Below are 9,889 nucleotides of genomic sequence, written 5' to 3'. Positions count from 1 at the left end.
CCCAAACGTTCAGACATGAAGAATCTACAGCAGAAACTGAAGGCAGAAGTAGCAGAAGTCCAGGTCACACTTGAAGAAGACATCTGTGAGAGGTCATCATTCTCGACGTTCTCAGCCACACACCTGATAACATTCTAAATCTAGAGGAAGCCCACAAGAAAAGCCTAAGCCTACAGGAAACCTACAAGAAGAACAACACTGGTGTGCAACACCTTGAACAACACTGGTGTGCAACACCTTGAACAACACTGGTGTTTTCCCAGTCATCTGGTGTGAACAACGCCACATTTGTGATCAAATACGCCAAAACTAGCAAAAAAAAAACCCACTCTGAATCATTATTAATGTTGACTTGTGACGCTGTTAAACACTAGAGAGGCAGGTTGTATCTCAATTATAAACACTTCTCTAACACTCTCAATTATGTCATTACTAAAGTAAAAGTTACCGTTACTAACATTACCACTAACTACTACTGTTACTACTAATACTGTTACTACTACCACTACTATTACTACTACTAACTACTGCTAGTAATAATAACTAGTACTACTACTGTTACTAACTATTACTACCACTGCTGTTACTACTATCACTATTACTACTAACCACACTACTAATTAATACTACTATTATTATTATTATTATTATTAACTACTACTACTATTACTACTAATTACTACTACTATTACTACCAATTACTACTATTACTACTAAGTACTATTACTACTACTAAATGCTATTACTACTGCTACTAACTTCTACTACTACTACTACTACTACTACTACCACCACTATTACTACTATTACTACTACTACTGCTACTAACTACTACTACTGCTACTAACTACTACTATTACCAAACTACTATTATTACCACTAAATACTACTATTAAAACTAACTACTACTATTAAAACTAATACTCTGACTACCAACTGCTAGTATTTCTACTACTACCGTTTCTACTACTATTACTACTAACACTAACTACTACCAGTAACTACTACTATGAGTATCAACTATTACTATTTCTACTACTACTACTACTAATACTACTTCTAGACTGGGCTCGTGGCTTCCCGCAGTCTTTCACTTGTTGAGTGTACTGTATCTACCCTGGGTGTACATGTACTGTATCTACCCTGGGTGTACATGTACTGTATCTACCCTGTGTGTACATGTACTGTATCTACCCTGGGTGTACATGTACTGTATCTACCCTGGGTGTACATGTACTGTATCTACCCTGGGTGTACATGTACTGTATCTACCCTGTGTGTACATGTACTGTATCTACCCTGGGTGTACATGTACTGTATCTACCCTGGGTGTACATGTACTGTATCTACCCTAGGTGTACATGTACTGTATCTACCCTGGGTGTACATGTACTGTATCTACCCTGGGTGTACATGTACTGTATCTACCCTGGGTGTACATGTACTGTATCTACCCTGGGTGTACATGTACTGTATCTACCCTGGGTGTACATGTACTGTATCTACCCTAGGTGTACATGTACTGTATCTACCCTGGGTGTACATGTACTGTATCTACCCTGGGTGTACATGTACTGTATCTACCCTGGGTGTACATGTACTGTATCTACCCTGGGTGTACATGTACTGTATCTACCCTGGGTGTACATGTACTGTATCTACCCTAGGTGTACATGTACTGTATCTACCCTGGGTGTACATGTACTGTATCTACCCTGGGTGTACATGTACTGTATCTACCCTAGGTGTACATGTACTGTATCTACCCTGGGTGTACATGTACTGTATCTACCCTGGGTGTACATGTACTGTATCTACCCTAGGTGTACATGTACTGTATCTACCCTGGGTGTACATGTACTGTATCAACCCTCGGTGTACATGCACTGAATCAACCTTACGGTGTACATATACTGTTAGAGCTGGGTACAGTTTACAGCCCTAAGGTCCCCTGTCACTACTACAAGTGATGTACTGTCAACATCCACTTCTGTAACCAGTGACAGTGTACTATCACTGTAACCAGTGACAGTGTACCATAATTGTAACTACTGAGAGTGTACCATCACTGTAACCACTGACAGTGTACCATCACTGTAACCACTGACAGTGTACCATCACTGTAACCACTGAGTGTACCATCACTGTAACCAATGACAGTGTACTATCACTGTAACCAGTGACAGTGTACCATCACTGTAACCAGTGACAGTGTACCATCACTGTAACCAGTGACAGTGTACCATCACTGTAACCACTGACAGTGTACCATCACTGTAACCAGTGACAGTGTACCATCACTGTAACCACTGACAGTGTACCATCACTGTAACCAGTGACAGTGTACCATCACTGTAACCACTGACAGTGTACCATCACTGTAACCAGTGACAGTGTACCATCACAGTAACCAGTGACTGTACAATCACTGTAACCACTGACAGCGTACCATCACTGTACCCATGGCAATGTACCATCACTGTAACCTCTGACAGTGTACCACCTCTGTAATCATTGACAGTGTACCATCACTGTAACCACTGACAGTGTACCATCACTGTAACCACTGACAGTGTACCATCACTGTAACCATTGACAGTGTACCATCACTGTAACCACTGACAGTGTACCATCACTGTAAGCACTGACAGTGTACCATCACTGTAACCACTGACAGTGTACCATCACTGTAACCACTGACAGTGTACCACCACTGTAACCACTGACAGTGTACCATCACTGTAACCACTGACAGTGTACCATCACTGTAACCACTGACAGTGTACCATCACTGTAACCACTCACAGTGTACCACCACTGTAACCATTGACAGTGTACCATCACTGTAATCATTGACAGTGTACCATCACTGTAAGCACTGACAGTGTACCATCACTGTAACCACTGACAGTGTACCACCACTGTAACCATTGACAGTGTACCATCACTGTAACCATTGACAGTGTACCTTCACTGTAACCACTGACAGTGTACCATCACTGTAACCATTGACAGTGTACCTTCACTGTAACCAGTGACAGTGTACCATCACTGTAACCATTGACAGTGTACCTTCACTGTAACCACTGACAGTGTACCATCACTGTAACCAGTGACAGTGTACCATCACTGTAACCAGTGACAGTGTACCATCACTGTAACCACTGACTGTGTACCATCACTGTAACCACTGACAGTGTACCATCACTGTAACCACTGACAGTGTACCATCACTGTAACTACTGACAGTGTACCATCACTGTAACCACTGACAGTGTACCATCACTGTAACCACTGACAGTGTACCATCACTGTAACCACTGACAGTGTACCATCACTGTAACCACTGACAGTGTACCATCACTGTAACCAGTGACAGTGTACCATCACTGTAACCACTGACAGTGTAACATTACTGTAACCAGTGACAGTGTACCATCACTGTAACCACTGACAGTGTACCATCACTGTAACCAGTGACAGTGTACCTTCACTGTAAGCACTGACAGTGTACCATCAACACTGTAATGCTTGTAATATGCTGACAATACTCATGGAGAGCGAAACGTTGCCGCAACAGAAACGTCTCAATACTTGCTCATGTAAAACCAACGTCTCGAAGAATCTTTCAAAATTATTCAAAATAATAGAAATATCCTGACTCACAAATTATTAAAAAAAGGCAGTCCAAGGTCACTTTTGTTACCCCCCTCACCCCCCCCTCACCTCCCTCACCCCCCTCACCCCCTCACCCTCTCACCCCCCTCACCCCCCTCACCCCCTCACTGACCCCTCACCCTCTCGCCCCCCTCACCCTCTCACCCCCCTCACCCCCTCACCCCTCTCACCCCCTCACCCCCCTCACCTCCCTCACCCCCTCACCCCTCTCACCCCCCTCACCCCCTCACCACCCTCACCCCCTCACCCCCCTCACCCCTCTCACCCCCTCACCTCCCTCACCCCTCTCACCCCCTCACCCCCTCACCCCCCTCACCCCCTCACCCCTCTCACCCCCTCACCTCCCTCACCCCTCTCACCCCCCTCACCCCTCTCACCCCTCTCACCCCTCTCACCCCCTCCCCCCCTCACCCCCTCACCCCCCCTGACACCTCTCACCCCCTCACCCCCCTCACCCCTCTCACCCCGTCACCCCGTCACCCCGTCACCCCGTCACCCCCCTCACCCCCCTCACCCCCTCACCTCCCTCACCCCTCTCACCCCCCTCACCCCTCTCACCCCCCTCACCCCCTCACCCCCCTCACCCCCCTCACCCCCTCACCCCCCTCACCCCCTCACCCCCCTCACCCTCCTCACCCCCTCACCCCCCTCACCCCCCTCACCCCCCCGGGGCGTTTACAAAGAATATTGACTTTTTCTGATGCATAATTAATCGACTTTCGGCGAAAAAATATAAATCTATTTTTAACGAATATATGAAGATTTTTGCTTCTTATTTTTTGTTCTCAGCTTCTTAAGATGTCTGCCAGACTTTACTACTACTACTGCTACTACTGCTACTACTGCTGCTACTGCTACTGCTGCTACTACTACTGCTGCCTGCCTGCTGCCTGCTGCCGCCACAACACCACCACTACCACCACCACCACCGCCGTCCGCCGCCACCTACCACCTACCACCACCGCCACCATCACCACCACCACCGCCGCCATTACCACCACCGCCATTACCACCACCACCAACACCGCCACCACCACCACCACCGCCGCCGCCGCCAAAACCACCACCAACACCGCCACCACCACCACCAACACCGCCACCACCACCACCACCACCGCCGCCGCCACCCACCACCACCACCACCGCCATCACTCCACCACCACCACCACCACCGCCACCACCACCACCACCGCCACCTACTCCACCACCACCACCGCCTGCCACCACCTACCTACCACCACCACCACCGCCACCATCCACCACCGCTACCACCACCACCACCGCCGCCACCACCGCCTGCCGCTGCCGCCGCTGCCACCGCCGCCTGCCGCCACCACCACACACCTACCACCACCACCACCTACCGCCTGCCGCCGCCACCACCACCACCACCACCACCGCTGCCGCCCCCACCACCACCACCGCCGCCGCCGCCACCGCCGCCGCCACCACCACCATCCACCACCACCACCGCCGCCGCTGCCACCGCCTGCCGCCGCCACCACCACCACCACCTATCACCACCATTGTATCGCCACCACCACCACACCGCTGCCGCCACCACCACCACCACTACCACCTGCCACTAACCACCACCACCACCTACCACCACCTACCACTACCGCTACCACTACCACCACCACTACCGCCACTGCCTGCCGCCACCACTCACTACTACTACCACTCCACCGCCACCTACCACCACTCCCACCGCCACTACCACCGCTACCACCACCACCACCGCCACCACATACCACCACCACTACCACCACCACCACGCCACCACCACCACCACCACCACCGTCACCACCACTCCACCACCACCACCACCACTCCACCGCCTGCCGCCGGTCTGCTTACTACCTGCCGCTGCCACCGCCACACCACCACCACCTGCCACCACCACCACCACCACCACCTCCACCACCACCACTGCCACCACTCCCACCACCACCACCACCACTGCCACCACCACCACCACCACCACCACCACTACCCCACCGCCACCACCTGCCGCCACCACCTACCACCTACCACCACCACGCCACCACCACCACCACCACCACCACCGCCACCACCGCCACCACCGCCTGCCACCACCACCACCACCACCGCCACCACCGCCGCCACCACACCACCACCACCACCACCACCACCACCACCACCACCACCACCACTACCACTACCATCCACCACCACTATCACCACCACCACCACCACCACCACCTACCTACTCGCCAACACCACCCCCACCACCACCACCACCACCACCACCACCACACGCACCACCACCATCACCACCACCATCACCACCATCACCACAACTACCACCGCCACTACCACTACCGCCGCTGCCGCCGCCTGCCTGCCGCCGCCTGCCGCCTGCCGCCGCCACCACCACCACCACACCCTGCCGCCGCCGCCTGCGCCTGCCGCCACCACCACTACCACCGCCGCTGCCGCCGCCGCCGCTGCCGCCGCCGCCGCCGCCGCCACCACCTACCACCACCGCCTGCCGCCGCCGCCGCCGCCGCCACCACCACCACCACCACCACCACCACCGCCACCGCTGCCTACCATACCGCCGCCGCCGCCGCCGCCGCCGGCCGCCGCCACCACCTACCACCACCACCACCACCGCCACCGCCACCACCACCACCACCGCCGCCGCTGCCGCTGCCGCCGCCACCACCACACCACCACCACCGCCTACCACTACACCACCACTGCCGCCGCTGCCGCTGCTGCCGCCACCACCACCACCACCACCACCACCACCACCACCACCACTACCACCACCACCACTACCACCACCGCCTGCAACCACCTACCACCACCACCACCACCACCTACCACCACCGCCGCCACCACCACCACCACCACCGCCACGCACCACCACCACCACCACTACCACCGCCGCCACCACCACCGCTGCCGCCACCACTACCACCACCTACCACCACCACCATACCACCACTCCACCACCGCCGCCTGCCGCCACCACCACCTACCACAACGACTACCACCCCACGACTACCTACCATCCCACCTACCATCCCCCTACTACTACCCTACCCCACACGACTACACTACCATCACCACCACTCACGACTACTACTACTATCATGCGACTACTACTTACCACGACTACCTGCCTACGACTACTACCTACTACTACCTATTACTACTACCACAACCTACTACGACCACTACCACTACGACCACTACTACTACTACACGACTACTACCACGACTCCACAACCACGACTACAACTACGACTACCACTACGACTACTATTACTACTACTACCACGACCACCAACCACCTACTCATCATTGCCGCTGCTGCCGCCATCCACTTCTCTACCTACTTGTAGTAGTACTAGTACTACTGCTACTACTAGTACTACTATTAGCACTACTACAATTACTACTACTAGCACTAATACAATTACTATTACTACTACTAAAACTACCACTAATAATACTACTTTTACTACCACTACTAGCACATTTACTATTACTACCACTGCTTCTATTTTTGATCAACACATAGACAGTCTCCCACCAAGGCAGGGTGACCTGAAGAAGAAGAAACACTTTCATCATCACTCACTCCAACACTGTCTTGTCAGAGGCGTGCTGACACTTCAACTGTTACTGTTACTACTATTATTAGTACTACTATTTTACGTAGTCTTTGAGAGCTATCAACACTTATAACAACTGTAAGCGAGCGTTCGTGACGTCTCTCAAGACTGTCAACACTGACAGGGTCATACTCAGGGTCATATTCTAGCAGGGTCATACTCAGGGTCATACTCAGGGTCATATTCTAGCAGGGTCATACTCAGGGTCATATTCTAGCAGGGTCATACTCAGGGTCATATTCTAGCAGGGTCATACTCAGGGTCATATTCTAGCAGGGTCATACTCAGGGTCATATTCTAGCAGGGTCATACTCAGGGTCATATTCTAGCAGGGTCATACTCAGGGTCATATTCTAGCAGGGCCATACTCAGGGTCATATTCTAGCAGGGTCATACTCAGGGTCATACTCAGGGTCATATTCTAGCAGGGCCATACTCAGGGTCATATTCTAGCAGGGTCATACTCAGGGTCATATTCTAGCAGGGTCATACTCAGGGTCATATTCTAGCAGGGTCATACTCAGGGTCATATTCTAGCAGGGCCATACTCAGGGTCATATTCTAGCAGGGTCATACTCAGGGTCATATTCTAGCAGGGTCATACTCAGGGTCATATTCTAGCAGGGCCATACTCAGGGTCATATTCTAGCAGGGCCATACTCAGGGTCATATTCTAGCAGGGTCATACTCAGGGTCATATTCTAGCAGGGTCATACTCAGGGTCATATTCTAGCAGGGTCATACTCAGGGTCATACTCTAGCAGGGCCATACTCAGGGTCATATTCTAGCAGGGTCATACTCAGGGTCATATTCTAGCAGGGTCATACTCAGGGTCATATTCTAGCAGGGCCATACTCAGGGTCATATTCTAGCAGGGCCATACTCAGGGTCATATTCTAGCAGGGTCATACTCAGGGTCATATTCTAGCAGGGTTATACTCATGGTCATATTCTAGCAGGGTCATACTCAGGGTCATATTCTAGCAGGGTCATGCTCAGGGTCATATTCTAGCAGGATCATACTCAGGGTCATATTCTAGCAGGGTCATACTCAGAGTCATATTCTAGCAGGGTCATACTCAGGGTCATATTCGAGCAGGGTCATACTCAGGGTCATATTCTAGCAGGGTCATACTCAGGGTCATATTCTAGCAGGGTCATACTCAGGGTCATATTCTAGCAGGGTCATACTCAGGGACATATTCTAGCAGGGTCATACTCAGGGTCATATTCTAGCAGGGTCAAACTCAGGGTCATATTCTAGCAGGGTCATACTCAGGGTCATATTCTAGCAGGGTCATACTCAGGGTCATATTCTAGCAGGGTCATACTCAGGGTCATATTCTAGCAGGGTCATACTCAGGGTCATATTCTAGCAGGGTAATACTCAGGGTCATATTCTAGCAGGGTCATAATCAGGGTCATATTCTAGCAGGGTCATAATCAGGGTCATATTCTAGCAGGGTTATACTCAGGGTCATATTCTAGCAGGGTCATACTCAGGGTCATATTCTAGCAGGGTCATACTCAGGGTCATATTCTAGCAGGGTCATACTCAGGGTCATATTCTAGCAGGGTCATACTCAGGGTCATATTCTAGCAGGGTCATACTCAGGGTCATATTCTAGCAGGGTCATGCTCAGGGTCATGGTATGTGTTAGTGACACGATGAATCAGAGAGGAAGTCTGCTGCCACCACCAAGGTGCCAGAGAGCAGGTCTGCTGCCACCACCAAGGTGCCAGAGAGCAGGTCTGCTGCCACCACCAAGGTGCAAGAGAGCAGGTCTGCTGCCACCACCAAGGTGCCAGACAGCAGATCTGCTGCCACCAGCAAGGTGCCAGAGAGCAGGTCTGCTGCCACCATTAAGGTGCCAGAGAGCAGGTCGGCTGCCACCATTAAGGTGCCAGAGAGCAGGTCTGCTGCCACCATTAAGGTACGAGAGAGCAGGTCTGCTGCCACCACCAAGGTGCCAGAGAGCATGTCTGCTGCCACCATTAAGGTGCCAGAGAGCAGGTCTGCTGCCACCATTAAGGTGCCAGAGAGCAGGTCTGCTGCCACCATTAAGGTGCCAGAGAGCAGGTCTGCTGCCACAATTAAGGTGCCACAGAGTAGGTCTGCTGCCACCATTAAGGTGCCAGAGAGCAGGTCTGCTGCCACCATTAAGGTGCCACAGAGCAGGTCTGCTGCCACCATTAAGGTGCCACAGAGCAGGTCTGCTGCCACCATTAAGGTGCCACAGAGCAGGTCTGCTGCCACCATTAAGGTGCCAGAAAGCAGGTCTGCTGCCACCGTTAAGGTGCCAGAGAGCAGGTCTGCTGCCACCATTAAGGTACGAGAGAGCAGGTCTGCTGCCACCATTAAGGTGACACAGAGCAGGTCTGCTGCCACCATTAAGGTGCCACAGAGCAGGTCTGCTGCCACCATTAAGGTGCCACAGAGCAGGTCTGCTGCCACCATTAAGGTGCCAGAAAGCAGGTCTGCTGCCACCGTTAAGGTGCCAGAGAGCAGGTCTGCTGCCACCACCAAGGTGCCAGAGAGCAGGTCTGCTGCCACCATTAA

General features: G+C 52.1%; 1 protein-coding gene across 1 annotated transcript in view; it reads right to left on the bottom strand.

The window, feature by feature from the left end:
* The window catches only part of LOC128697076 (Adenylate cyclase 3), a 271,965-nt gene that overhangs the window by 142,778 nt on the left and 119,298 nt on the right, over positions 1–9,889 (bottom strand). The window lies entirely within an intron of this gene.

This window comes from Cherax quadricarinatus, chromosome 49 (genome assembly GCF_038502225.1).
Source record: "Cherax quadricarinatus isolate ZL_2023a chromosome 49, ASM3850222v1, whole genome shotgun sequence".
NCBI lineage: Eukaryota > Metazoa > Arthropoda > Malacostraca > Decapoda > Parastacidae > Cherax > Cherax quadricarinatus.
Note: the sequence above shows the minus strand (reverse complement) of the source record. Positions and strands in the feature narration are given on the sequence as shown.